This window comes from Brachionichthys hirsutus, chromosome 7 (assembly GCF_040956055.1).
Source record: "Brachionichthys hirsutus isolate HB-005 chromosome 7, CSIRO-AGI_Bhir_v1, whole genome shotgun sequence".
Classification (NCBI taxonomy): domain Eukaryota; kingdom Metazoa; phylum Chordata; class Actinopteri; order Lophiiformes; family Brachionichthyidae; genus Brachionichthys; species Brachionichthys hirsutus.
This window is the reverse complement of record NC_090903.1, coordinates 1,389,673-1,415,840: the sequence shown is the minus strand read 5'-3', so window position 1 is coordinate 1,415,840 and position 26,168 is coordinate 1,389,673. Positions and strand designations below refer to the sequence as shown.

At 41.3% G+C, this 26,168-nt stretch overlaps 55 pseudogenes; all 55 read left to right on the top strand.

Moving 5' to 3' along the window:
- The first annotated feature begins 129 nt into the window (after positions 1 to 129).
- LOC137896842 (5S ribosomal RNA) lies at positions 130 to 248 on the top strand (annotated as a pseudogene).
- A 195-nt stretch (positions 249 to 443) lies between these two features.
- On the top strand, positions 444 to 562 carry LOC137897016 (5S ribosomal RNA; annotated as a pseudogene).
- Positions 563 to 757: 195 nt separating this feature from the next.
- Positions 758 to 877, top strand: LOC137897372 (5S ribosomal RNA; annotated as a pseudogene).
- A 196-nt stretch (positions 878 to 1,073) lies between these two features.
- Positions 1,074 to 1,192, top strand: LOC137897248 (5S ribosomal RNA; annotated as a pseudogene).
- Positions 1,193 to 1,387: 195 nt separating this feature from the next.
- On the top strand, positions 1,388 to 1,507 carry LOC137897371 (5S ribosomal RNA; annotated as a pseudogene).
- A 196-nt stretch (positions 1,508 to 1,703) lies between these two features.
- On the top strand, positions 1,704 to 1,822 carry LOC137897247 (5S ribosomal RNA; annotated as a pseudogene).
- A 195-nt stretch (positions 1,823 to 2,017) lies between these two features.
- Positions 2,018 to 2,136, top strand: LOC137897643 (5S ribosomal RNA; annotated as a pseudogene).
- A 195-nt stretch (positions 2,137 to 2,331) lies between these two features.
- LOC137897409 (5S ribosomal RNA) lies at positions 2,332 to 2,450 on the top strand (annotated as a pseudogene).
- A 196-nt stretch (positions 2,451 to 2,646) lies between these two features.
- Positions 2,647 to 2,765, top strand: LOC137897275 (5S ribosomal RNA; annotated as a pseudogene).
- Positions 2,766 to 2,961: 196 nt separating this feature from the next.
- On the top strand, positions 2,962 to 3,080 carry LOC137897000 (5S ribosomal RNA; annotated as a pseudogene).
- A 195-nt stretch (positions 3,081 to 3,275) lies between these two features.
- LOC137897088 (5S ribosomal RNA) lies at positions 3,276 to 3,394 on the top strand (annotated as a pseudogene).
- Positions 3,395 to 3,589: 195 nt separating this feature from the next.
- On the top strand, positions 3,590 to 3,708 carry LOC137896571 (5S ribosomal RNA; annotated as a pseudogene).
- A 194-nt stretch (positions 3,709 to 3,902) lies between these two features.
- LOC137896434 (5S ribosomal RNA) lies at positions 3,903 to 4,021 on the top strand (annotated as a pseudogene).
- A 195-nt stretch (positions 4,022 to 4,216) lies between these two features.
- Positions 4,217 to 4,335, top strand: LOC137896475 (5S ribosomal RNA; annotated as a pseudogene).
- Positions 4,336 to 4,530: 195 nt separating this feature from the next.
- On the top strand, positions 4,531 to 4,649 carry LOC137896259 (5S ribosomal RNA; annotated as a pseudogene).
- Positions 4,650 to 4,845: 196 nt separating this feature from the next.
- Positions 4,846 to 4,964, top strand: LOC137896978 (5S ribosomal RNA; annotated as a pseudogene).
- Positions 4,965 to 5,159: 195 nt separating this feature from the next.
- LOC137897642 (5S ribosomal RNA) lies at positions 5,160 to 5,278 on the top strand (annotated as a pseudogene).
- A 195-nt stretch (positions 5,279 to 5,473) lies between these two features.
- Positions 5,474 to 5,592, top strand: LOC137896319 (5S ribosomal RNA; annotated as a pseudogene).
- A 196-nt stretch (positions 5,593 to 5,788) lies between these two features.
- Positions 5,789 to 5,907, top strand: LOC137897824 (5S ribosomal RNA; annotated as a pseudogene).
- A 195-nt stretch (positions 5,908 to 6,102) lies between these two features.
- On the top strand, positions 6,103 to 6,221 carry LOC137897702 (5S ribosomal RNA; annotated as a pseudogene).
- Positions 6,222 to 6,416: 195 nt separating this feature from the next.
- Positions 6,417 to 6,535, top strand: LOC137896967 (5S ribosomal RNA; annotated as a pseudogene).
- A 196-nt stretch (positions 6,536 to 6,731) lies between these two features.
- Positions 6,732 to 6,850, top strand: LOC137896563 (5S ribosomal RNA; annotated as a pseudogene).
- A 194-nt stretch (positions 6,851 to 7,044) lies between these two features.
- LOC137897623 (5S ribosomal RNA) lies at positions 7,045 to 7,163 on the top strand (annotated as a pseudogene).
- A 195-nt stretch (positions 7,164 to 7,358) lies between these two features.
- LOC137897711 (5S ribosomal RNA) lies at positions 7,359 to 7,477 on the top strand (annotated as a pseudogene).
- A 196-nt stretch (positions 7,478 to 7,673) lies between these two features.
- On the top strand, positions 7,674 to 7,792 carry LOC137897701 (5S ribosomal RNA; annotated as a pseudogene).
- A 195-nt stretch (positions 7,793 to 7,987) lies between these two features.
- On the top strand, positions 7,988 to 8,106 carry LOC137896832 (5S ribosomal RNA; annotated as a pseudogene).
- A 195-nt stretch (positions 8,107 to 8,301) lies between these two features.
- On the top strand, positions 8,302 to 8,420 carry LOC137897408 (5S ribosomal RNA; annotated as a pseudogene).
- A 196-nt stretch (positions 8,421 to 8,616) lies between these two features.
- LOC137896717 (5S ribosomal RNA) lies at positions 8,617 to 8,735 on the top strand (annotated as a pseudogene).
- Positions 8,736 to 8,931: 196 nt separating this feature from the next.
- On the top strand, positions 8,932 to 9,050 carry LOC137896676 (5S ribosomal RNA; annotated as a pseudogene).
- Positions 9,051 to 9,245: 195 nt separating this feature from the next.
- Positions 9,246 to 9,364, top strand: LOC137896902 (5S ribosomal RNA; annotated as a pseudogene).
- A 195-nt stretch (positions 9,365 to 9,559) lies between these two features.
- Positions 9,560 to 9,678, top strand: LOC137897359 (5S ribosomal RNA; annotated as a pseudogene).
- Positions 9,679 to 9,875: 197 nt separating this feature from the next.
- Positions 9,876 to 9,994, top strand: LOC137897830 (5S ribosomal RNA; annotated as a pseudogene).
- Positions 9,995 to 10,190: 196 nt separating this feature from the next.
- Positions 10,191 to 10,309, top strand: LOC137897464 (5S ribosomal RNA; annotated as a pseudogene).
- Positions 10,310 to 10,505: 196 nt separating this feature from the next.
- LOC137896631 (5S ribosomal RNA) lies at positions 10,506 to 10,624 on the top strand (annotated as a pseudogene).
- Positions 10,625 to 10,820: 196 nt separating this feature from the next.
- On the top strand, positions 10,821 to 10,939 carry LOC137896565 (5S ribosomal RNA; annotated as a pseudogene).
- Positions 10,940 to 11,135: 196 nt separating this feature from the next.
- LOC137896876 (5S ribosomal RNA) lies at positions 11,136 to 11,254 on the top strand (annotated as a pseudogene).
- Positions 11,255 to 11,450: 196 nt separating this feature from the next.
- Positions 11,451 to 11,569, top strand: LOC137896830 (5S ribosomal RNA; annotated as a pseudogene).
- A 195-nt stretch (positions 11,570 to 11,764) lies between these two features.
- Positions 11,765 to 11,883, top strand: LOC137897407 (5S ribosomal RNA; annotated as a pseudogene).
- A 196-nt stretch (positions 11,884 to 12,079) lies between these two features.
- On the top strand, positions 12,080 to 12,198 carry LOC137897887 (5S ribosomal RNA; annotated as a pseudogene).
- A 196-nt stretch (positions 12,199 to 12,394) lies between these two features.
- Positions 12,395 to 12,513, top strand: LOC137896406 (5S ribosomal RNA; annotated as a pseudogene).
- Positions 12,514 to 21,169: 8,656 nt separating this feature from the next.
- On the top strand, positions 21,170 to 21,288 carry LOC137897405 (5S ribosomal RNA; annotated as a pseudogene).
- Positions 21,289 to 21,484: 196 nt separating this feature from the next.
- On the top strand, positions 21,485 to 21,603 carry LOC137897886 (5S ribosomal RNA; annotated as a pseudogene).
- A 196-nt stretch (positions 21,604 to 21,799) lies between these two features.
- On the top strand, positions 21,800 to 21,918 carry LOC137896405 (5S ribosomal RNA; annotated as a pseudogene).
- Positions 21,919 to 22,114: 196 nt separating this feature from the next.
- Positions 22,115 to 22,233, top strand: LOC137896930 (5S ribosomal RNA; annotated as a pseudogene).
- A 195-nt stretch (positions 22,234 to 22,428) lies between these two features.
- On the top strand, positions 22,429 to 22,547 carry LOC137897404 (5S ribosomal RNA; annotated as a pseudogene).
- Positions 22,548 to 22,743: 196 nt separating this feature from the next.
- On the top strand, positions 22,744 to 22,862 carry LOC137897578 (5S ribosomal RNA; annotated as a pseudogene).
- Positions 22,863 to 23,058: 196 nt separating this feature from the next.
- Positions 23,059 to 23,177, top strand: LOC137896659 (5S ribosomal RNA; annotated as a pseudogene).
- A 511-nt stretch (positions 23,178 to 23,688) lies between these two features.
- Positions 23,689 to 23,807, top strand: LOC137897640 (5S ribosomal RNA; annotated as a pseudogene).
- A 195-nt stretch (positions 23,808 to 24,002) lies between these two features.
- Positions 24,003 to 24,121, top strand: LOC137896333 (5S ribosomal RNA; annotated as a pseudogene).
- Positions 24,122 to 24,317: 196 nt separating this feature from the next.
- LOC137896550 (5S ribosomal RNA) lies at positions 24,318 to 24,436 on the top strand (annotated as a pseudogene).
- A 195-nt stretch (positions 24,437 to 24,631) lies between these two features.
- Positions 24,632 to 24,750, top strand: LOC137897403 (5S ribosomal RNA; annotated as a pseudogene).
- A 196-nt stretch (positions 24,751 to 24,946) lies between these two features.
- Positions 24,947 to 25,065, top strand: LOC137897577 (5S ribosomal RNA; annotated as a pseudogene).
- A 196-nt stretch (positions 25,066 to 25,261) lies between these two features.
- LOC137896404 (5S ribosomal RNA) lies at positions 25,262 to 25,380 on the top strand (annotated as a pseudogene).
- Positions 25,381 to 25,576: 196 nt separating this feature from the next.
- LOC137896922 (5S ribosomal RNA) lies at positions 25,577 to 25,695 on the top strand (annotated as a pseudogene).
- Positions 25,696 to 25,890: 195 nt separating this feature from the next.
- On the top strand, positions 25,891 to 26,009 carry LOC137896699 (5S ribosomal RNA; annotated as a pseudogene).
- Positions 26,010 to 26,168: the final 159 nt, after the last annotated feature.

Here is a 26,168-nt window from a genome sequence, read left to right as displayed (position 1 = left end):
TCAGGACTTGACGACTGATTGTATAAAAATGTGTTTTAGTTGTCTGGTTAAAGAAAGTTGCCTTTGTTGCTGAAGTTGTTTAAAATTGTGACAAATCTATATATACTATGTTTTCTATACTGTACTCCAGCTCACGGCCATACCTACCTGGGAGTGCCCAATCTCATCAGATCTTGGAAGCCAAGCGGGCACGGGCCTGGTTAGTACATGTGCGGGAGACTCACTTGGAATACCAGGTGCTGTGAGCTTTTAAATTGGTCAGAATTTTGAATTTAAAGAAAAAAATCTTCCTGGGATGAATGCAATCATGGAATTCAGGACTTGACGACTGATTGTAGAAAAATGTGTTTTAGTTGTCTGGTTAAAGAAAGTTGCCTTTGTTGCTGAAGTTGTTTAAAATTGTGACAAATCTATATATACTATGTTTTCTATACCGTACTCCAGCTCACGGCCGTACCCGCCTGAGAGTGCCCAATCTCGTCAGATCTTGGAGGCCAAGCAGGCACGGGCCTGGTTAGTACATGTGCAGGAGACTCACTTGGAATACCAGGTGCTGTGAGCTTTTAAATTGGTCAGAATTTTGAATTTAAAGAAAAAAATCTTCCTGGGATGAATGCGATCATGGAATTCAGGACTTGACGACTGATTGTAGAAAAATGTGTTTTAGTTGTCTGGTTAAAGAAAGTTGCCTTTGTTGCTGAAGTTGTTTAAAATTGTGACAAATCTATATATACTATGTTTTCTATACTGTACTCCAGCTCACGGCAATTCCATGCCTGGGAGTGCCCAATCTCATCGGATCTTGGAAGCCAAGCGGGCACGGGCCTGGTTAGTACATGTGCGGGAGACTCACTCGGAATACCAGGTGCTGTGAGCTTTTAAATTGGTCAGAATTTTGAATTTAAAGAAAAAAAATCTACCTGGGATGAATGTGATCATGGAATTCAGGACTTGACGACTGATTGTATAAAAATGTGTTGTACTTGTCTTGTTAAAGAAAGTTGCCTTTGTTGCTGAAGTTGTTTAAAATTGTGACAAATCTATATATACTATGTCTTCTATGATGTGCTCTAGCTCGCAGCCATACCTGCCTGGGAGTGCCCAGTCTCATCAGATCTTGGAAGCCAAGCAGGCGCGGGCCTGGTTAGCACGTGCGCAGGAGACTCACTTGGAATACCAGGTGCTGTGAGCTTTTAAATTGGTCAGAATTTTGAATTTAAAGAAAAAAATCTTCCTGGGATGAATGCGATCATGGAATTCAGGACTTGACGACTGATTGTAGAAAAATGTGTTTTAGTTGTCTGGTTAAAGAAAGTTGCCTTTGTTGCTGAAGTTGTTTAAAATTGTGACAAATCTATATATACTATGTTTTCTATACTGTACTCCAGCTCACGGCAATTCCATGCCTGGGAGTGCCCAATCTCATCGGATCTTGGAAGCCAAGCGGGCACGGGCCTGGTTAGTACATGTGCGGGAGACTCACTCGGAATACCAGGTGCTGTGAGCTTTTAAATTGGTCAGAATTTTGAATTTAAAGAAAAAAAATCTACCTGGGATGAATGTGATCATGGAATTCAGGACTTGACGACTGATTGTATAAAAATGTGTTGTACTTGTCTTGTTAAAGAAAGTTGCCTTTGTTGCTGAAGTTGTTTAAAATTGTGACAAATCTATATATACTATGTCTTCTATGATGTGCTCTAGCTCGCAGCCATACCTGCCTGGGAGTGCCCAGTCTCATCAGATCTTGGAAGCCAAGCAGGCGCGGGCCTGGTTAGCACGTGCGCAGGAGACTCACTTGGAATACCAGGTGCTGTGAGCTTTTAAATTGGTCAGAATTTTGAATTTAAAGAAAAAAATCTTCCTGGGATGAATGCGATCATGGAATTCAGGACTTGACGACTGATTGTAGAAAAATGTGTTTTAGTTGTCTGGTTAAAGAAAGTTGCCTTTGTTGCTGAAGTTGTTTAAAATTGTGACAAATCTATATATACTATGTTTTCTATACCGTACTCCAGCTCACGGCCATACCCGCCTGAGAGTGCCCAATCTCGTCAGATCTTGGAAGCCAAGCAGGCACGGGCCTGGTTAGTACATGTGCAGGAGACTCACTTGGAATACCAGGTGCTGTGAGCTTTTAAATTGGTCAGAATTTTGAATTTAAAGAAAAAAATCTTCCTGGGATGAATGCGATCATGGAATTCAGGACTTGACAACTGATTGTAGAAAAATGTGTTTTAGTTGTCTGGTTAAAGAAAGTTGCCTTTGTTGCTGAAGTTGTTTAAAATTGTGACAAATCTATATATACTATGTTTTCTATACTGTACTCCAGCTCACGGCCATACCTGCCTGGGAGTGCCCAATGTCATCAGATCTTGGAAGCCAAGCAGGCACGGGCCTGGTTAGTACATGTGCAGGAGACTCGCTTGGAATACCAGATGCTGTGAGTTTTCAAGTTGGTCAGAATTTTGAATTGACAGAAAAAAAATCTACCTGGGATGAATGCGATCATGGAATTCAGGACTTGACGACTGATTGTAGAAAAATGTGTTTTAGTTGTCTGGTTAAAGAAAGTTGCCTTTGTTGCTGAAGTTGTTTAAAATTGTGACAAATCTATATATACTATGTTTTCTATGACATGCTCTGGCTCATGGCCATACCTGCCTGGGAGTGCCCAATCTCATCAGATCTTGGGAGCCAAGCAGGCATGGCCCTGGTTAGTACATGTGCAGGAGACTCACTTGGGATACCAGGTGCTGTGAGCTTTTAAATTGGTCAGAATTTTGGATTTAAAGAAAAAAAATCTACCTGGGATGAATGCGATCATGGAATTCAAGACTTGACGACTGATTGTATAAAAATGTGTTGTCGTTGTCTGGTTAAAGAAAGTTGCCTTTGTTGCTGAAGTTGTTTAAAATTGTGACAAATCTATATATACTATGTTTTCTATACTGTACTCCAGCTCACGGCCATACCTGCCTGGGAGTGCCCAATCTCGTCAGATCTTGGAAGCCAAGCAGGCACGGGCCTGGTTAGTACATGTGCGGGAGACTCGCTTGGAATACCAGTTGCTGTGAGCTTTTAAATTGGTCAGAATTTTGAATTTAAAGAAAAAAATCTTCCTGGGATGAATGCGATCATGGAATTCAGGACTTGACGACTGATTGTAGAAAAATGTGTTTTAGTTGTCTGGTTAAAGAAAGTTGCCTTTGTTGCTGAAGTTGTTTAAAATTGTGACAAATCTATATATACTATGTTTTCTATACCGTACTCCAGCTCACGGCCATACCCGCCTGAGAGTGCCCAATCTCGTCAGATCTTGGAAGCCAAGCAGGCACGGGCCTGGTTAGCACATGTGCGGGAGACTCACTTGGAATACCAGGTGCTGTGAGCTTTTAAATTGGTCAGAATTTTGAATTTAAAGAAAAAAATCTTCCTGGGATGAATGCAATCATGGAATTCAGGACTTGACGACTGATTGTAGAAAAATGTGTTTTAGTTGTCTGGTTAAAGAAAGTTGCCTTTGTTGCTGAAGTTGTTTAAAATTGTGACAAATCTATATATACTATGTTTTCTATACCATGCTCCAGCTCAGGGCCATACCCGCCTGAGAGTGCCCAATCTCGTCAGATCTTGGAAGCCAAGCAGGCACGGGCCTGGTTAGTACATGTGCAGGAGACTCACTTGGAATACCAGGTGCTGTGAGCTTTTAAATTGGTCAGAATTTTGAATTTAAAGAAAAAAATCTTCCTGGGATGAATGCAATCATGGAATTCAGGACTTGACGACTGATTGTAGAAAAATGTGTTTTAGTTGTCTGGTTAAAGAAAGTTGCCTTTGTTGCTGAAGTTGTTTAAAATTGTGACAAATCTATATATACTATGTTTCTATACTGTACTCTGGCTCACGGCCATACCTGCCTGGGAGTGCCCAATCTCATCAGATCTTGGAAGCCAAGCAGGCACGGGTCTGGTTAGTACATGTGCGGGAGACTCACTTGGAATACCAGGTGCTGTGAGCTTTTAAATTGGTCAGAATTTTGAATTTAAAGAAAAAAATCTTCCTGGGATGAATGCAATCATGGAATTCAGGACTTGACGACTGATTGTAGAAAAATGTGTTTTAGTTGTCTGGTTAAAGAAAGTTGCCTTTGTTGCTGAAGTTGTTTAAAATTGTGACAAATCTATATATACTATGTTTTCTATACCGTACTCCAGCTCACGGCCATACCCGCCTGAGAGTGCCCAATCTCGTCAGATCTTGGAAGCCAAGCAGGCACGGGCCTGGTTAGTACATGTGCAGGAGGCTCACTTGGAATACCAGGTGCTGTGAGCTTTTAAATTGGTCAGAATTTTGAATTTAAAGAAAAAAATCTTCCTGGGATGAATGCGATCATGGAATTCAGGACTTGACAACTGATTGTAGAAAAATGTGTTTTAGTTGTCTGGTTAAAGAAAGTTGCCTTTGTTGCTGAAGTTGTTTAAAATTGTGACAAATCTATATATACTATGTTTTCTATACTGTACTCCAGCTCACGGCCATACCTGCCTGGGAGTGCCCAATCTCATCAGATCTTGGAAGCCAAGCAGGCGTGGGCCTGGTTAGTACATGTGCAGGAGACTCCCTTGGAATACCAGGTGCTGTGAGCTCTTAAATTGGTCAGAATTTTGAATTGACAGAAAAAAAATCTACCTGGGATGAATGTGATCATGGAATTCAGGACTTGACGACTGATTGTATAAAAATGTGTTGTACTTGTCTTGTTAGAGAAAGTTGCCTTTGTTGCTGAAGTTGTTTAAAATTGTGACAAATCTATATATACTATGTTTTCTATGACACGCTCTAGCTCACGGCCATACCTGCCTGGGAGTGCCCAATCTCATCAGATCTTGGAAGCCAAGCAGGCACGGGCCTGGTTAGTACATGTGCGGGAGACTCACTTGGAATACCAGGTGCTGTGAGCTTTTAAATTGGTCAGAATTTTGAATTTAAAGAAAAAAATCTTCCTGGGATGAATGCAATCATGGAATTTAGGACTTGACAACTGATTGTAGAAAAATGTGTTTTAGTTGTCTGGTTAAAGAAAGTTGCCTTTGTTGCTGAAGTTGTTTAAAATTGTGACAAATCTATATATACTATGTTTTCTATACTGTACTCCAGCTCACGGCCATACCCGCCTGAGAGTGCCCAATCTCGTCAGATCTTGGAAGCCAAGCAGGCACGGGCCTGGTTAGTACATGTGCAGGAGACTCACTTGGAATACCAGGTGCTGTGAGCTTTTAAATTGGTCAGAATTTTGAATTTAAAGAAAAAAATCTTCCTGGGATGAATGCGATCATGGAATTCAGGACTTGACAACTGATTGTAGAAAAATGTGTTTTAGTTGTCTGGTTAAAGAAAGTTGCCTTTGTTGCTGAAGTTGTTTAAAATTGTGACAAATCTATATATACTATGTTTTCTATACTGTACTCCAGCTCACGGCCATACCTGCCTGGGAGTGCCCAATCTCATCAGATCTTGGAAGCCAAGCAGGCATGGGCCTGGTTAGTACATGTGCAGGAGACTCACTTGGAATACCAGGTGCTGTGAGCTTTTAAATGGGTCAGAATTTTGAATTTAAAGAAAAAAAATCTACCTGAGATGAATGTGATCATGGAATTCAGGACTTGACGACTGATTGTATAAAAATGTGTTGTACTTGTCTGGTTAAAGAAAGTTGCCTTTGTTGCTGAAGTTGTTTAAAATTGTGACAAATCTATATATACTATGTTTTCTATGACGTGCTCTAGCTCGCGGCCATACCTGCCTGGGAGTGCCCAATCTCGTCAGATCTTGGAAGCCAAGCAGGCACGGGCCTGGTTAGTACATGTGCAGGAGACTCACTTGGAATACCAGGTGCTGTGAGCTTTTAAATTGGTCAGAATTTTGAATTTAAAGAAAAAAATCTTCCTGGGATGAATGCGATCATGGAATTCAGGACTTGACAACTGATTGTAGAAAAATGTGTTTTAGTTGTCTGGTTAAAGAAAGTTGCCTTTGTTGCTGAAGTTGTTTAAAATTGTGACAAATCTATATATACTATGTTTTCTATACTGTGCTCCAGCTCACGGCCATACCTGCCTGGGAGTGCCCAATCTCATCAGATCTTGGAAGCCAAGCGGGCACGGGCCTGGTTAGTACATGTGCGGGAGACTCACTTGGAATACCAGGTGCTGTGAGCTTTTAAATTGGTCAGAATTTTGAATTTAAAGAAAAAAATCTTCCTGGGATGAATGCAATCATGGAATTCAGGACTTGACAACTGATTGTAGAAAAATGTGTTTTAGTTGTCTGGTTAAAGAAAGTTGCCTTTGTTGCTGAAGTTGTTTAAAATTGTGACAAATCTATATATACTATGTTTTCTATACTGTACTCCAGCTCACGGCCATACCTGCCTGGGAGTGCCCAATCTCATCAGATCTTGGAAGCCAAGCAGGCACGGGCCTGGTTAGTACATGTGCGGGAGACTCACTTGGAATACCAGGTGCTGTGAGCTTTTAAATTGGTCAGAATTTTGAATTGACAGAAAAAAAATCTACCTGGGATGAATGCGATCATGGAATTCAGGACTTGACGACTGATTGTAGAAAAATGTGTTTTAGTTGTCTGGTTAAAGAAAGTTGCCTTTGTTGCTGAAGTTGTTTAAAATTGTGACAAATCTATATATACTATGTTTTCTATACTGTACTCCAGCTCACGGCCATACCTGCCTGGGAGTGCCCAATCTCATCAGATCTTGGAAGCCAAGCAGGCATGGGCCTGGTTAGTACATGTGCGGGAGACTCACTTGGAATACCAGGTGCTGTGAGCTTTTAAATTGGTCAGAATTTTGAATTTAAAGAAAAAAATCTTCCTGGGATGAATGCAATCATGGAATTCAGGACTTGACGACTGATTGTAGAAAAATGTGTTTTAGTTGTCTGGTTAAAGAAAGTTGTCTTTGTTGCTGAAGTTGTTTAAAATTGTGACAAATCTGTATATACTATGTTTCTATACTGTACTCCGGCTCACGGCCATACCTGCCTGGGAGTGCCCAATCTCATCAGATCTTGGAAGCCAAGCAGGCACGGGCCTGATTAGTACATGTGCGGGAGACTCACTTGGAATACCAGGTGCTGTGAGCTTTTAAATTGGTCAGAATTTTGAATTTAAAGAAAAAAATCTTCCTGGGATGAATGCAATCATGGAATTCAGGACTTGACGACTGATTGTAGAAAAATGTGTTTTAGTTGTCTGGTTAAAGAAAGTTGCCTTTGTTGCTGAAGTTGTTTAAAATTGTGACAAATCTATATATACTATGTTTTCTATACTGTGCTCCGGCTCACGGCCATACCTGCCTGGGAGTGCCCAATCTCATCAGATCTTGGAAGCCAAGCAGGCATGGGCCTGGCTAGTACATGTGCAGGAGACTCACTTGGAATACCAGGTGCTGTGAGCTTTTAAATTGGTCAGAATTTTGAATTTAAAGAAAAAAAATCTTCCTGGGATGAATGCGATCATGGAATTCAGGACTTGACGACTGATTGTAGAAAAATGTGTTTTAGTTGTCTGGTTAAAGAAAGTTGCCTTTGTTGCTGAAGTTGTTTAAAATTGTGACAAATCTATATATACTATGTTTTCTATGACATGCTCTAGCTCACGGCCATACCTGCCTGGGAGTGCCCAATCTCATCAGATCTTGGAAGCCAAGCGGGCACGGGCCTGGTTAGTACATGTGCGGGAGACTCACTTGGAATACCAGGTGCTGTGAGCTTTTAAATTGGTCAGAATTTTGAATTTAAAGAAAAAAATCTTCCTGGGATGAATGCAATCATGGAATTCAGGACTTGACGACTGATTGTAGAAAAATGTGTTTTAGTTGTCTGGTTAAAGAAAGTTGCCTTTGTTGCTGAAGTTGTTTAAAATTGTGACAAATCTATATATACTATGTTTTCGATACCGTACTCCAGCTCACGGCCATACCCGCCTGAGAGTGCCCAATCTCGTCAGATCTTGGAAGCCAGGCAGGCACGGGCCTGGTTAGTACATGCGCAGGAGACTCACTTGGAATACCAGGTGCTGTGAGCTTTTAAATTGGTCAGAATTTTGAATTTAAAGAAAAAAATCTTCCTGGGATGAATGCGATCATGGAATTCAGGACTTGACAACTGATTGTAGAAAAATGTGTTTTAGTTGTCTGGTTAAAGAAAGTTGCCTTTGTTGCTGAAGTTGTTTAAAATTGTGACAAATCTATATATACTATGTTTTCTATACTGTACTCCAGCTCACGGCCATACCTGCCTGGGAGTGCCCAATGTCATCAGATCTTGGAAGCCAAGCAGGCACGGGCCTGGTTAGTACATGTGCAGGAGACTCGCTTGGAATACCAGATGCTGTGAGTTTTCAAATTGGTCAGAATTTTGAATTGACAGAAAAAAAATCTACCTGGGATGAATGCGATCATGGAATTCAGGACTTGACGACTGATTGTAGAAAAATGTGTTTTAGTTGTCTGGTTAAAGAAAGTGGCCTTTGTTGCTGAAGTTGTTTAAAATTGTGACAAATCTATATATACTATGTTTTCTATACTGTACTCCAGCTCACGGCCATACCTGCCTGGGAGTGCCCAATCTCATCAGATCTTGGAAGCCAAGCGGGCATGGGCCTGGTTAGTACATGTGCAGGAGACTCACTTGGAATACCAGGTGCTGTGAGCTTTTAAATTGGTCAGAATTTTGAATTTAAAGAAAAAAAATCTACCTGGGATGAATGTGATCATGGAATTCAGGACTTGACGACTGATTGTATAAAAATGTGTTGTACTTGTCTTGTTAAAGAAAGTTGCCTTTGTTGCTGGAGTTGTTTAAAATTGTGACAAATCTATATATACTATGTTTTCTATGACATGCTCTAGCTCACGGCCATACCTGCCTGGGAGTGCCCAATCTCATCAGATCTTGGAAGCCGAGCAGGCACGGGCCTGGTTAGTACATGTGCGGGAGACTCACTTGGAATACCAGGTGCTGTGAGCTTTTAAATTGGTCAGAATTTTGAATTTAAAGAAAAAAATCTTCCTGGGATGAATGCAATCATGGAATTCAGGACTTGACGACTGATTGTAGAAAAATGTGTTTTAGTTGTCTGGTTAAAGAAAGTTGCCTTTGTTGCTGAAGTTGTTTAAAATTGTGACAAATCTATATATACTATGTTTTCTATACCGTACTCCAGCTCACGGCCATACCCGCCTGAAAGTGCCCAATCTCGTCAGGTCTTGGAAGCCAGGCAGGCACGGGCCTGGTTAGTACATGTGCAGGAGACTCACTTGGAATACCAGGTGCTGTGAGCTTTTAAATTGGTCAGAATTTTGAATTTAAAGAAAAAAATCTTCCTGGGATGAATGCGATCATGGAATTCAGGACTTGACAACTGATTGTAGAAAAATGTGTTTTAGTTGTCTGGTTAAAGAAAGTTGCCTTTGTTGCTGAAGTTGTTTAAAATTGTGACAAATCTATATATACTATGTTTTCTATACTGTACTCCAGCTCACGGCCATACCTGCCTGGGAGTGCCCAATGTCATCAGATCTTGGAAGCCAAGCAGGCACGGGCCTGGTTAGTACATGTGCAGGAGACTCGCTAGGAATACCAGATGCTGTGAGTTTTCAAAGTGGTCAGAATTTTGAATTGACAGAAAAAAAAATCTACCTGGGATGAATGCGATCATGGAATTCAAGACTTGACGACTGATTGTAAAAAAATGTGTTTTAGTTGTCTGGTTAAAGAAAGTTGCCTTTGTTGCTGAAGTTGTTTAAAATTGTGACAAATCTATATATACTATGTTTTCTATGACGTGCTCTAGCTCACGGCCATACCTGCCTGGCAGTGCCCAATCTCATCAGATCTTGGAAGCCAAGCAGGCATGGGCCTGGTTAGTACATGTGCAGGAGACTCACTTGGGATACCAGGTGCTGTGAGCTTTTAAATTGGTCAGAATTTTGGATTTAAAGAAAAAAAATCTACCTGGGATGAATGCGATCATGGAATTCAAGACTTGACGACTGATTGTATAAAAATGTGTTGTCGTTGTCTGGTTAAAGAAAGTTGCCTTTGTTGCTGAAGTTGTTTAAAATTGTGACAAATCTATATATACTATGTTTTCTATACTGTACTCCAGCTCACGGCCATACCTGCCTGGGAGTGCCCAATGTCATCAGATCTTGGAAGCCAAGCAGGCACGGGCCTGGTTAGTACATGTGCAGGAGACTCGCTTGGAATACCAGATGCTGTGGGTTTTCAAATTGGTAAGAATTTTGAATTGACAGAAAAAAAATCTACCTGGGATGAATGCGATCATGGAATTCAGGACTTGACGACTGATTGTAGAAAAATGTGTTTTAGTTGTCTGGTTAAAGAAAGTTGCCTTTGTTGCTGAAGTTGTTTAAAATTGTGACAAATCTATATATACTATGTTTTCTATGACGTGCTCTAGCTCACGGCCATGCCTGCCTGGGAGTGCCCAATCTCATCAGATCTTGGAAGCCAAGCAGGCATGGGCCTGGTTAGTACATGTGCAGGAGACTCACTTGGGATACCAGGTGCTGTGAGCTTTTAAATTGGTCAGAATTTTGGATTTAAAGAAAAAAAATCTACCTGGGATGAATGCGATCATGGAATTCAAGACTTGACGACTGATTGTATAAAAATGTGTTGTCGTTGTCTGGTTAAAGAAAGTTGCCTTTGTTGCTGAAGTTGTTTAAAATTGTGACAAATCTATATATACTATGTTTTCTGTACTGTACTCCAGCTCACGGCCATACCTGCCTGGGAGTGCCCAAACTCGTCAGATCTTGGAAGCCAAGCAGGCACGGGCCTGGTTAGTACATGCGCAGGAGACTCACTTGGAATACCGGGTGCTGTGAGCTTTTAAATTGGTCAGAATTTTGAATTGACAGAAAAAAAATCTACCTGGGATGAATGCGATCATGGAATTCAGGACTTGACGACTGATTGTATAAAAATGTGTTGTCGTTGTCTGGTTAAAGAAAGTTGCCTTTGTTGCTGAAGTTGTTTAAAATTGTGACAAATCTATATATACTATGTTTTCTATGACGTGCTCTAGCTCACGGCCATACCTGCCTGGGAGTGCCCAATCTCGTCAGGTCTTGGAAGCCAAGCAGGCATGGGCCTGGTTAGTACATGTGCAGGAGACTCACTTGGGATACCAGGTGCTGTGAGCTTTTAAATTGGTCAGAATTTTGGATTTAAAGAAAAAAAATCTACCTGGGATGAATGCGATCATGGAATTCAAGACTTGACGACTGATTGTATAAAAATGTGTTGTCGTTGTCTGGTTAAAGAAAGTTGCCTTTGTTGCTGAAGTTGTTTAAAATTGTGACCAATCTATATATACTATGTTTTCGATACCGTACTCCAGCTCACGGCCATACCCGCCTGAGAGTGCCCAATCTCGTCAGATCTTGGAAGCCAGGCAGGCACGGGCCTGGTTAGTACATGTGCAGGAGACTCACTTGGAATACCAGGTGCTGTGAGCTTTTAAATTGGTCAGAATTTTGAATTTAAAGAAAAAAATCTTCCTGGGATGAATGCGATCATGGAATTCAGGACTTGACAACTGATTGTAGAAAAATGTGTTTTAGTTGTCTGGTTAAAGAAAGTTGCCTTTGTTGCTGAAGTTGTTTAAAATTGTGACAAATCTATATATACTATGTTTTCTATACTGTACTCCAGCTCACGGCCATACCTGCCTGGGAGTGCCCAATGTCATCAGATCTTGGAAGCCAAGCAGGCACGGGCCTGGTTAGTACATGTGCAGGAGACTCGCTTGGAATACCAGATGCTGTGAGTTTTCAAATTGGTCAGAATTTTGAATTGACAGAAAGAAAATCTACCTGGGATGAATGCGATCATGGAATTCAGGACTTGACGACTGATTGTAGAAAAATGTGTTTTAGTTGTCTGGTTAAAGAAAGTTGCCTTTGTTGCTGAAGTTGTTTAAAATTGTGACAAATCTATATATACTATGTTTTCTATGACGTGCTCTAGCTCACGGCCATACCTGCCTGGGAGTGCCCAATCTCATCAGATCTTGGAAGCCAAGCAGGCATGGGCCTGGTTAGTACATGTGCAGGAGACTCACTTGGGATACCAGGTGCTGTGAGCTTTTAAATTGGTCAGAATTTTGGATTTAAAGAAAAAAAATCTACCTGGGATGAATGCGATCATGGAATTCAAGACTTGACGACTGATTGTATAAAAATGTGTTGTCGTTGTCTGGTTAAAGAAAGTTGCCTTTGTTGCTGAAGTTGTTTAAAATTGTGACAAATCTATATATACTATGTTTTCTATACTGTACTCCAGCTCACGGCCATACCTGCCTGGGAGTGCCCAAACTCGTCAGATCTTGGAAGCCAAGCAGGCACGGGCCTGGTTAGTACATGCGCAGGAGACTCACTTGGAATACCAGGTGCTGTGAGCTTTTAAATTGGTCAGAATTTTGAATTGACAGAAAAAAAATCTACCTGGGATGAATGCGATAATGGAATTCAGGACTTGACGGCTGATTGTAGAAAAATGTGTTTTAGTTGTCTGGTTAAAGAAAGTTGCCTTTGTTGCTGAAGTTGTTTAAAATTGTGACAAATCTATATATACTATGTTTTCTATACCGTACTCCAGCTCACGGCCATACCTGCCTGGGAGTGCCCAATCTCATCAGATCTTGGAAGCCAAGCAGGCATGGGCCTGGTTAGTACATGTGCGGGAGACTGTTAGAGTTATTGTTTTATTTTCATTGTAAACTTGTTAAGATGGCGGAGGCCACGAGGTTTTCCCATAGGAAACATTCCCTTTGTCCTTAGGGGGTAGGGATCTATTTAAATACTTGGGAACCACCTACTTTTACTGTGTGAATAAAAGGTCTCTGAGGGCCCGGAAGGAGGTCTCTTGATCGCAGCTGCTGGGCGAGCAAGGTCCCCCTTACCGGTAAAGTATCAACGTTTGTCTGCCTGATTCATTTTGTGTGCGTTTAAATTATTTCTTACAGTGTGTCAGGGAATTACCCCGACATAAATTGGTCCTTCGACGTGCCGGTGCTCAATATAACCGACGTCTTCGAGCCGCGGCGAGGAAACTGAACGTGCACGCGCTCCGACGGAGTGAATCTAAAGTCCGGTGGAGCAACTTCTTCGCTGGCCAGCCTTCCTCTTTCGGTTCGGCGACGGATGGTTTGACGAGGCCGAACAGCAATCCTGCGCACCTTTTAAAAAAAGGTAAGACAAACTTGTGTGTGTGTGTGTGTGTTGGTGCTGTGAACGCACGTTTTAGGTCGCGCGCGCGGCGCGTGCTTGTCGGTTACGTAGACGGGTTTCGTCTTAAACGTTATCTGTGGAAGTGTAATTAGGTTATCGTCGAATACCCCTTGGGTCACTAGATCCTAAAACTGGTGGCGTTTACGCTAGCCATAGAAATTGGTGGAGATTTCTTAAATCCGGGTTATCAGCGAATAAGCCCTTGATCCGTAGCGGTCATAAATCTCGGCTGTTCTTAGAGCAGGCAGGACGCGGATTCTTCTTAATCCCCCTGCTCTGAAAACAGACAGGCAGGAAGCAGGTTATTAAAGTATAATAAGCCTTGGACCGCGTAGAACGGAGTCCTAAATCGAGCATGGCCATTGAGTGTAACGACAAGTAGCGTGGGTGTATGTGTGTGCACACGTGTTTTGTGTGAGTGAAGTCTGAACATTATTGGTGCATCTGTCTGATCTGATCTGCTATTGATATTGTTTTGGCTTATGAGGAATCTAGGTGGTTATCAATTACATCGAAAACAATTTTAGTTCTGAGCAAAAGCTCCGGTGAAAGGCTGAATTTGAGGCCTCATCTGGCTAGCTTGCTGTTCAGAATCTGAATATTGGTCCGTGAGAACTTTGTATTTTGATAAACCACACTCTGTAGTTAGCATAATGGGGATTTGTAACGGGAAAAAAGAAAAAGAGCCTGTTGTTAGCGAGCAACAGATCCCAACAGGGGATGAAAAATACATGAATTATCGCTACCCTGCTTCTTCTGAGCATGTTAAACACTGGAAAGCAACTTATGGATTCACTGGTCATTTAAAGGTAGAACCGTTGAGGGAGCTGCGGGTTCGCATGAAGGTTAGAACTAAAAATGATCCAGAGAGGGAGGAAGTTGAAGGTTTGCACCACTTAGAATTGTGGATTACTGAGGCGCTTAACAGAAGAGAAGGGTTGGTAAATTCAAAAAACAACAAAAAAGGTGAAGACCAAAAAGACATTAATTATGTTCGTCAGGAAGATAATGAGGGAGGGGCGAGGCGAAGACTGCAGGCTTCGTCTCCGCCATTTGAAGGAGCTGCGGGGGGACAGTCAACTCCCCCACCTATATATAAGCAAATAAATGAGGAAGTGCAGGATCAGATTAAACAGCAAAACGGGTATGATCTGCGTTCAAATGAAAAATCTAAGAGAGAGCAGAAGTGTAACTTTAAAAGGGACTCCGGAGAAGATGAGGAAGACGAGGGAGATAGAATAAAGGCAACATTTGATTTGCACCCACTTATAGAAGTGCCCAATCCAGCATGGGATGGACATAATCCTGGTGATAGAATAATGAGAGTCTATAGGACATGGACCGCAACAGATGTAAAAAAAACTGTAGAAGGCATCCCCTCTCCGAAAGAAGACGCTGAAGGATTCTTGGAGGGAATGCGTCAAATCGTAGAGTCATATTGGCTTAATGGCATTGAGGTGCAACAATCTTTCATGGCAGCCCTGGGAAAAGATTGGCACAAGATTAGAGGAAATTGGGATCCCACTGATGATGGACAGCCATTACCAGCTAGAAGCCATGAGCTACAACAGCGAATTCGGATTCTAGAAAATCAAATAAGAGAGCAGTTCAGAAAGAGAGCAGATTACAGCGTGATAAGTCAAACTAAACAAAAAGATGATGAATCTGTGGAAGATTTCCGTTACAGAATGGAAAAGGTTTTTGCTCAGAATAGTGGCCTTAACAATGATAATAATGAGCAGGGACCGTTTCAACAGCAGCTAAAAAATGCTATTCTCCAGAATTGCAAAACAGAAATCGGACACTGGTTAACAAAAAATAATGTAGGGATGGCGACTCAAACTATAAGTCAGTTCATGACTTGGGCTATTCATGCTGAAAAAGTGACTGCCAACAAGAAGAAGACAAGAGTGAAGAATGACGTGTTCTGGCAAGAAGTTGAAGAGGATGCAGAGGAAGTGTATTATTTTGGAGGACACGACAGACGAGACCGAGGACGAGGTCGCAGTCGTGGAAGAGGTCGGAGACAAGATGGACGAGAAGCAAGTTGGAGAGAAAGGAATCCAGAAGAAGACAACAGGTGCTGGAACTGCAACCAAAGAGGACATAATGCAAGAACCTGTCATGCAAGAAGAAATGATGGAAGGAACTTTTCAGCATGACTAGCCAGCCCAAAAGAAAAGCAGGAGGTCTCGCAGCCAGCTGCACTCACACATGAAACAACGGATGAAACAGACGGTGAATTAATTCTTAATTTGGAACATCTCATGATTTCTGAGACTCAAGATAAACCAGTAGTGACTCTCTTTGTAAAGGGAAAACCCGTCGTGTTTCTGTGTGATACAGGTGCCTGCAAGACAGTTCTAAAACAATCAGTTCCTGGAGTTAAAACATCACGCGACGTGATTCAGGTCAGATCAGCAAACGGGCAAATTGAAAAACAATTTATGTCACAACCATTGTTACTACAGGATCCTGAGACAGGAATCAGAACAACAACCACTGTAGTTTTAGCATCTAACTGTCCTTTTAATCTGTTAGGCAGAGAGGAAATGTGGTCTATGCGGCTAGCTGTGGCACCGGGTTGTAATGGGATGATGAAAGTGTTGCGTTTGGAGGATCCCAGTGACCTGTTTGTACAGTGTTCGCCGTATATTCCTCATTATCACTGGACTCTAGATTTGAATTCAAATTCACCGGCTAAAACAACAGATGCTTTGCTACAAAAAGCTACAACTTTCTTATCTGATGAACAACATGTAATGACCACAGAGGATTTACATGTGACATTAAGAAATAAAGACACTCCAGGCACAGATCCAAAATATGATGAAGTGTTCAATAGACTTGGTCCGCAGACGATGATTCTTTCTGAATTGGTCACTGACAAGAGATCCACTGCTTTTGCCTTGGTTACTTTAGGTTCAGAAGCAAACAATTTGATGACACAGTGGCAAGTTCCACACATATCATTAGCAAAAACAACCATGATAGAATGGAATGATTTGGGTAATCTGGCAACCAGAGCAGCAAGCGTTAGAGATTGGAAAAAACAAGGTGATGGATCTCTTTTCAGTCCTTCCACAAAATGGTGGAAATTCAACCTGGGATGGATAGCAAGGGCGACCCCTACTGTCCATCTCGTGGAACAAGAATCTGAATGACTAGCACTGTTATCAGAGGAAAGTGAAGCGTTGCTAAAAACATTGCCATCCACTTTGTGGACAAAGAGTCCAACAGATGTAGGACTTTTAAAAAATAGCCAACCTGTTGTTATTAGACCAAAAACAGAATACAGGCCATGTAGAAAGCAATATCCTCTTAAACCAGATGCGATTGAAGGAATTAGACCAGTAATTAAAGAATTACTTCAGTCTGGGGTGTTAGTTGAGTGTCCTGATTCACCATGTAACACACCTATTTTTCCAGTGAGAAAGGCACCACCATCCACCGGCTGGCGGATGGTACAAGATTTGCAAGCAGTAAATGCAGTAGTGATTCAAAGAGCACCAGTAGTTCCAGATCCACACACATTGCTGAATGATTTAAACCCAAAAGCGAAGGTTTTCACTGTAGTGGATTTGAGTAATGCATTCTTTTCAATTCCAATTCATAAAGACAGTCAATTTTGGTTTGCATTCACTTTTGAAGGAAAGAGGTACACCTACACACGTTTACCTCAGGGTTATTGTGAAAGTCCAACAATTTTTTCACAAGCTATAAGAAACTGCCTTGCATCTTTTGTTCCACCTAAAGGTTCACAAATTCTCGTCTATGTAGATGACATTCTTTTAGCGTCGGAGACAGAAGAGCAGTGTAGAATTGACACCATTGCATTATTGCAATATTTGGCCGAAACAGGTAACAAGGTAAATCCTAAAAAGCTGCAGATCTGTGCAGAGCAAGTGTCCTATTTAGGTCACATTTTATCCGCACAAGGAAGACACATAAATAGCGACAGGAAAGCAGCCATTTTGTCAGCGCCAAAACCTTTGACAAAAAAACAGATGATGTCTTTTTTAGGTCTTTGTAATTATTGCAGAGCCTGGGTTCCAAACTATGCAGAAAGATCAGCTTTGCTGCAAGAATTGATTTATGGTACACCGATGACGATGACTGACAAAATAAAGTGGACAAAAGACGCTGAGGACGAATTTTGCAATTTGAAACAGTGTTTAGTGGGAACGTCAGTGCTGGCTCTTCCAGACTATGACAAACCTTTTGTACAAACTGTAGATTGTAAAGACAGGTACATGGCATCAGTGCTTTTGCAAAAACATGGGGATAAGTTGAGACCAGTTGCTTTTTATTCCACAAAACTCGACGCGGTAGCAGCAGCTACACCCGTTTGCGTTCGTGCAGTAATAGCGGCTGCAATGGCAGTACAATCATCTGCTGAGGTGGTGTTGTTTCATGATCTGACACTCCTTGTTCCTCACTCGGTTTCAATCTTGCTTTTACAAACAAAAATGTCATTTCTGTCTCCAGCAAGACATCTGATGTGTTTAAATGTGTTACTTTCACAACCCAATTTGGAAGTAAAGCGTTGTACAGTGTTAAATCCAGCAACATTGATGCCGACTGAGGAGGATGGAGAAAAACATGACTGTGTTGAGGAAACTCAGCACACAGTCTTGCCAAGGTCGGATTTGAAAAATGTACCCATATCAGACTCAGAAATAGTCTATGTAGATGGTTCATCAAAGAAAAACCCAGATGGGACGAATGCAACTGGCTATGCTATTGTTTCACAAACCAAGGTATTGAAAGCTGAACCATTACCTAAACATTATTCTGCTCAAGCAGCAGAATTGACGGCGTTGATTGAAGCATGCAAAATGTTCAAAAATAAAAGGGTGACAATTTACACGGACTCACAATATGCATTTGCTTCTTTACATGTGTTTGCGCAGCATTGGCAGAATAGAGGTATGAAAACTGCAATGGGTAAACCGGTGACACATTCTGATCTTTTAAATCAGCTGTTAAAAGTAATTCAGTTACCAAAAGCAGTGGCTGTATGTAAATGTGCAGCCCACACCACAGGAACGGATCCCGTGTCTGCAGGAAACAGGTTAGCTGACAAAGCGGCTAAACAAGCAGCATTAAAAATGTTTCCTGAGGATCAGTGTCTTTTGGATGATGAGGTAATTGATAAAATCATTCTTGTTGATATGCAATCCACAGCGCCAAAGACTGAACAAAAATTGTGGGAAAATAAAGGGGCAAAAATTATTGAAGAAGTATTTATGTCACCTGAAAATAAACCTATTCTTCCGAAATCACTTTACAGATGGGCAGCAATATTGAGTCATGGTGTTACACATGTCTCAAAAGGAGGGATGGTAAACTTGGTGAACCAATATTTCACCACATACGGTTTCAATAATTACTCTGGAAGAATAGAAATAATACTAAAAAAAAAATTGTTTGCTGTATGTATGTGTGTAGAATCACTAAATGCTGTTCCAGTAGCCATAATAACTAGTTATAACGGTGATGATTTTGTGAATCAGGTGGTAAGATGTGAAACAACACGCAGATCAGATGTCACTGTATATCAGAGCGCTAGGCTAGTGTAGAGAAGGCTAGGATGAGGTTTGGCCAATGCACGGAAGAAACCAAAAGCCTGCATGCAGTACATCGATTTGGTGAAGAGGAAGCGTTGAGTGAAAAGATGAAGCACACTCTTTCTGAACGATGTCCAGAGAGCAAATGATCTGCCGAAGTTTTTCTTTGTCCCGACAGGAGGGCGAATCTACTAAGCGTGTTTGGTGTTGTCTTCATGGAAACCATCAGGAAGCAGCAGACGGTCCGGACCGAGGAACGGAGGACCACTCAGGGTCATGCTGACGACACCAACGAGACGTGAACATCCAGAGTTCTTCCTGAATCCATCCGTTGCACTGCAGGAGGAAACGTCTCTTGCCGAACTGATCCAGAGATGCAGACAGGAAGTCTGATCAGAGAGAGGTGGTGAGAGATTGAATCACACTCATTTTAAGATCCGTGAGGAAGAGACCCTCACAGTGTAACGCAGGACAAGAACACTGACAGTGAAGCTGAATCACTTTCAAGAAGATTTGCTGATGGACAAGGAACGAGAACGAGACTGACCTAACACCAAGAACAGTTTGCATATTCCAAAGTGTAATCTGTTTGAATGTTTGTCTAGAGATGTGTGACTAGAAGAACGTCATAAAGTAATCTCAGCTTTTAATTCTAAAAGTCGGAAGAGAAGAGCATTCTCTGTACCAGCTGTGACATCGCACGATTCAATTTGGGGTTCAAATGTTCCAGACGAGTTTAAACTGTGGAGCACCAGCAACAAACTAATCCTTTCACTTTTTCCAAATTTAGGGGTAGGAAAGATAATGTTAAGAGTAGAAACAATGGATTACAGAATTGGACTATTTATAAATGCCAGCATTAAAGCTTGGGAAGCTAATGATGAGGAGATGAACAGCGTGCGTCTGATGGTTTTGCAAAACAGGATGGTTCTCGACTTAATGACCGCAGCACAAGGAGGAGTTTGTGCTTTGTTAAACGACTCGTGCTGCACTTACATTCCTGATAATGCTGGTGACGGACAGGTAATTGCTGAAGCTATCCAAACCATGAAGAACATCCGTAATGCTCAGAGTCAGGACTTTGTAAATAAAGGATTCGACCCATTCGAATGGCTAACACTCGGATCATGGAAAAGTGTTCTGTTAAAAATTTTGATGCCATTCATTTTTGTATTGATTTTATTCTTTGTTTTTTCCGTTTGTATTCTTCCCTGTTTGAGAGCAATGGTAACGAGGATGGTAAATGCTGTGACAAATGTAATGATGACTGAGAAGTGTGAAGCTCTTAACGTAGCAATGCGAGAGGAGTATGCTGTATTGTTAGCTACAAGAGAAGTCGAAGATGAGGATGAATATGATGTTTGAAATGTGTATCAAGATATAACCATGAGAGTGTTTCATATCCTGTATTAGGTGTCTTTAAAGATAATCGCAGATGCAGCTGGGTTCGGAAAGAATTTTCCCGTTTGAAAGAAATCTGCAAATACGGGTTTTTCGCTTTCCGCCCTGATTCAGGTATGATTGTAAGAACTCCGGTTATGAATGTAATAACTCAGGTATTGTTTTTGATTGTACTGATTCTTTTTTATCATTGTTTTCTGATAGTTTAGTTCTAGTATAGTGTTTGAAGCATGTTTAGTTAACACCGAATGTTTTGTAGTAACCATAGAGATAAGGATGTTACAGTATAAATATTAGGCCATGTGAAATGAAAATTCCAGGAGGGAAATGTTAGAGTTATTGTTTTATTTTCATTGTAAACTTGTTAAGATGGCGGAGGCCACGAGGTTTTCCCATAGGAAACATTCCCTTTGTCCTTAGGGGGTAGGGATCTATTTAAATACTTGGGAACCACCTACTTTTACTGTGTGAATAAAAGGTCTCTGAGGGCCCGGAAGGAGGTCTCTTGATCGCAGCTGCTGGGCGAGCAAGGTCCCCCTTACCGGTAAAGTATCAACGTTTGTCTGCCTGATTCATTTTGTGCGCGTTTAAATTATTTCTTACAGTGTGTCAGGGAATTACCCCGACAGAGACTCACTTGGGATACCAGGTGCTGTGAGCTTTTAAATTGGTCAGAATTTTGAATTTAAAGAAAAAAATCTTCCTGGGATGAATGCAATCATGGAATTCAGGACTTGACGACTGATTGTAGAAAAATGTGTTTTAGTTGTCTGGTTAAAGAAAGTTGCCTTTGTTGCTGAAGTTGTTTAAAATTGTGACAAATCTATATATACTATGTTTTCTATACTGTACTCCAGCTCACGGCCATACCTGCCTGGGAGTGCCCAATGTCATCAGATCTTGGAAGCCAAGCAGGCACGGGCCTGGTTAGTACATGTGCAGGAGACTCGCTTGGAATACCAGATGCTGTGAGTTTTCAAATTGGTCAGAATTTTGAATTGACAGAAAAAAAATCTACCTGGGATGAATGCGATCATGGAATTCAGGACTTGACGACTGATTGTAGAAAAATGTGTTTTAGTTGTCTGGTTAAAGAAAGTTGCCTTTGTTGCTGAAGTTGTTTAAAATTGTGACAAATCTATATATACTATGTTTTCTATGACGTGCTCTAGCTCACGGCCATACCTGCCTGGGAGTGCCCAATCTCATCAGATCTTGGAAGCCAAGCAGGCATGGGCCTGGTTAGTACATGTGCAGGAGACTCACTTGGGATACCAGGTGCTGTGAGCTTTTAAATTGGTCAGAATTTTGGATTTAAAGAAAAAAAATCTACCTGGGATGAATGCGATCATGGAATTCAAGACTTGACGACTGATTGTATAAAAATGTGTTGTCGTTGTCTGGTTAAAGAAAGTTGCCTTTGTTGCTGAAGTTGTTTAAAATTGTGACAAATCTATATATACTATGTTTTCTATACTGTACTCCAGCTCACGGCCATACCTGCCTGGGAGTGCCCAAACTCGTCAGATCTTGGAAGCCAAGCAGGCACGGGCCTGGTTAGTACATGCGCAGGAGACTCACTTGGAATACCAGGTGCTGTGAGCTTTTAAATTGGTCAGAATTTTGAATTGACAGAAAAAAAATCTACCTGGGATGAATGCGATAATGGAATTCAGGACTTGACGGCTGATTGTAGAAAAATGTGTTTTAGTTGTCTGGTTAAAGAAAGTTGCCTTTGTTGCTGAAGTTGTTTAAAATTGTGACAAATCTATATATACTATGTTTTCTATACCGTACTCCAGCTCACGGCCATACCTGCCTGGGAGTGCCCAATCTCATCAGATCTTGGAAGCCAAGCAGGCATGGGCCTGGTTAGTACATGTGTGGGAGACTCACTTGGGATACCAGGTGCTGTGAGCTTTTAAATTGGTCAGAATTTTGAATTTAAAGAAAAAAATCTTCCTGGGATGAATGCAATCATGGAATTCAGGACTTGACGACTGATTGTAGAAAAATGTGTTTTAGTTGTCTGGTTAAAGAAAGTTGCCTTTGTTGCTGAAGTTGTTTAAAATTGTGACAAATCTATATATACTATGTTTTCTATACTGTACTCCAGCTCACGGCCATACCTGCCTGGGAGTGCCCAATGTCATCAGATCTTGGAAGCCAAGCAGGCACGGGCCTGGTTAGTACATGTGCAGGAGACTCGCTTGGAATACCAGATGCTGTGAGTTTTCAAATTGGTCAGAATTTTGAATTGACAGAAAAAAAATCTACCTGGGATGAATGCGATCATGGAATTCAGGACTTGACGACTGATTGTAGAAAAATGTGTTTTAGTTGTCTGGTTAAAGAAAGTTGCATTTGTTGCTGAAGTTGTTTAAAATTGTGACAAATCTATATATACTATGTTTTCTATGACGTGCTCTAGCTCACGGCCATACCTGCCTGGGAGTGCCCAATCCCATCAGATCTTGGAAGCCAAGCAGGCATGGGCCTGGTTAGTACATGTGCAGGAGACTCACTTGGGATACCAGGTGCTGTGAGCTTTTAAATTGGTCAGAATTTTGGATTTAAAGAAAAAAAATCTACCTGGGATGAATGCGATCATGGAATTCAAGACTTGACGACTGATTGTATAAAAATGTGTTGTCGTTGTCTGGTTAAAGAAAGTTGCCTTTGTTGCTGAAGTTGTTTAAAATTGTGACAAATCTATATATACTATGTTTTCTATACTGTACTCCAGCTCACGGCTATACCTGCCTGGGAGTGCCCAAACTCGTCAGATCTTGGAAGCCAAGCAGGCACGGGCCTGGTTAGTACATGCGCAGGAGACTCACTTGGAATACCAGGTGCTGTGAGCTTTTAAATTGGTCAGAATTTTGAATTGACAGAAAAAAAATCTACCTGGGATGAATGCGATCATGGAATTCAGGACTTGACGACTGATTGTATAAAAATGTGTTGTCGTTGTCTGGTTAAAGAAAGTTGCCTTTGTTGCTGAAGTTGTTTAAAATTGTGACAAATCTATATATACTATGTTTTCTATACTGTACTCCAGCTCATGGCCATACCTGCCTGGGAGTGCCCAATGTCATCAGATCTTGGAAGCCAAGCAGGCACGGGCCTGGTTAGTACATGTGCAGGAGACCCGCTTGGAATACCAGATGCTGTGAGTTTTCAAATTGGTCAGAATTTTGAATTGACAGAAAAAAAATCTACCTGGGATGAATGCGATCATGGAATTCAGGACTTGACGACTGATTGTAGAAAAATGTGTTTTAGTTGTCTGGTTAAAGAAAGTTGCCTTTGTTGCTGAAGTTGTTTAAAATTGTGACAAATCTATATATACTATGTTTTCTATACCGTACTCCAGCTCACGGCCATACCCGCCTGAGAGTGCCCAATCTCGTCAGATCTTGGAAGCCAAGCAGGCACGGGCCTGGTTAGTACATGTGCAGGAGACTCACTTGGAATACCAGGTGCTGTGAGCTTTTAAATTGGTCAGAATTTTGAATTTAAAGAAAAAAATCTTCCTGGGATGAATGCGATCATGGAATTCAGGACTTGACAACTGATTGTAGAAAAATGTGTTTTAGTTGTCTGGTTAAAGAAAGTTGCCTTTGTTGCTGAAGTTGTTTAAAATTGTGACAAATCTATATATACTATGTTTTCTATACCATACTCCAGCTCACGGCCATACCTGCCTGGGAGTGCCCAATCTCATCAGATCTTGGAAGCCGAGCAGGCATGGGCCTGGTTAGTACATGCGCAGGAGACTCACTTGGAATACCAGGTGCTGTGAGCTTTTAAATTGGTCAGAATTTTGAATTGACAGAAAAAAAATCTACCTGGGATGAATGCGATCATGGAATTCAGGACTTGACGGCTGATTGTAGAAAAATGTGTTTTAGTTGTCTGGTTAAAGAAAGTTGCCTTTGTTGCTGAAGTTGTTTAAAATTGTGACAAATCTATATATACTATGTTTTCTATACCGTACTCCAGCTCACGGCCATACCTGCCTGGGAGTGCCCAATCTCATCAGATCTTGGAAGCCAAGCAGGCATGGGCCTGGTTAGTACATGTGCGGGAGACTCACTTGGAATACCAGGTGCTGTGAGCTTTTAAATTGGTCAGAATTTTGAATTTAAAGAAAAAAATCTTCCTGGGATGAATGCAATCATGGAATTCAGGACTTGACGACTGATTGTAGAAAAATGTGTTTTAGTTGTCTGGTTAAAGAAAGTTGCCTTTGTTGCTGAAGTTGTTTAAAATTGTGACAAATCTATATATACTATGTTTTCTATACTGTACTCCAGCTCACGGCCATACCTGCCTGGGAGTGCCCAATGTCATCAGATCTTGGAAGCCAAGCAGGCACGGGCCTGGTTAGTACATGTGCAGGAGACTCGCTTGGAATACCAGATGCTGTGAGTTTTCAAATTGGTCAGAATTTTGAATTGACAGAAAAAAAATCTACCTGGGATGAATGCGATCATGGAATTCAGGACTTGACGACTGATTGTAGAAAAATGTGTTTTAGTTGTCTGGTTAAAGAAAGTTGCCTTTGTTGCTGAAGTTGTTTAAAATTGTGACAAATCTATATATACTATGTTTTCTATGACGTGCTCTAGCTCACGGCCATACCTGCCTGGGAGTGCCCAATCCCATCAGATCTTGGAAGCCAAGCAGGCATGGGCCTGGTTAGTACATGTGCAGGAGACTCACTTGGGATACCAGGTGCTGTGAGCTTTTAAATTGGTCAGAATTTTGGATTTAAAGAAAAAAAATCTACCTGGGATGAATGCGATCATGGAATTCAAGACTTGACGACTGATTGTATAAAAATGTGTTGTCGTTGTCTGGTTAAAGAAAGTTGCCTTTGTTGCTGAAGTTGTTTAAAATTGTGACAAATCTATATATACTATGTTTTCTATACTGTACTCCAGCTCACGGCCATACCTGCCTGGGAGTGCCCAAACTCGTCAGATCTTGGAAGCCAAGCAGGCACGGGCCTGGTTAGTACATGCGCAGGAGACTCACTTGGAATACCAGGTGCTGTGAGCTTTTAAATTGGTCAGAATTTTGAATTGACAGAAAAAAAATCTACCTGGGATGAATGCGATCATGGAATTCAGGACTTGACGGCTGATTGTAGAAAAATGTGTTTTAGTTGTCTGGTTAAAGAAAGTTGCCTTTGTTGCTGAAGTTGTTTAAAATTGTGACAAATCTATATATACTATGTTTTCTATACCGTACTCCAGCTCACGGCCATACCTGCCTGGGAGTGCCCAATCTCATCAGATTTTGGAAGCCAAGCAGGCATGGGCCTGGTTAGTACATGTGCGGGAGACTCACTTGGGATACCAGGTGCTGTGAGCTTTTAAATTGGTCAGAATTTTGAATTTAAAGAAAAAAATCTTCCTGGGATGAATGCAATCATGGAATTCAGGACTTGACGACTGATTGTAGAAAAATGTGTTTTAGTTGTCTGGTTAAAGAAAGTTGCCTTTGTTGCTGAAGTTGTTTAAAATTGTGACAAATCTATATATACTATGTTTTCTATACTGTACTCCAGCTCACGGCCATACCTGCCTGGGAGTGCCCAATGTCATCAGATCTTGGAAGCCAAGCAGGCATGGGCCTGGTTAGTACGTGCGCAGGAGACTCACTTGGAATACCAGGTGCTGTGAGCTTTTAAATTGGTCAGAATTTTGAATTGACAGAAAAAAAATCTACCTGGGATGAATGCGATCATGGAATTCAGGACTTGACGACTGATTGTAGAAAAATGTGTTTTAGTTGTCTGGTTAAAGAAAGTTGCCTTTGTTGCTGAAGTTGTTTAAAATTGTGAC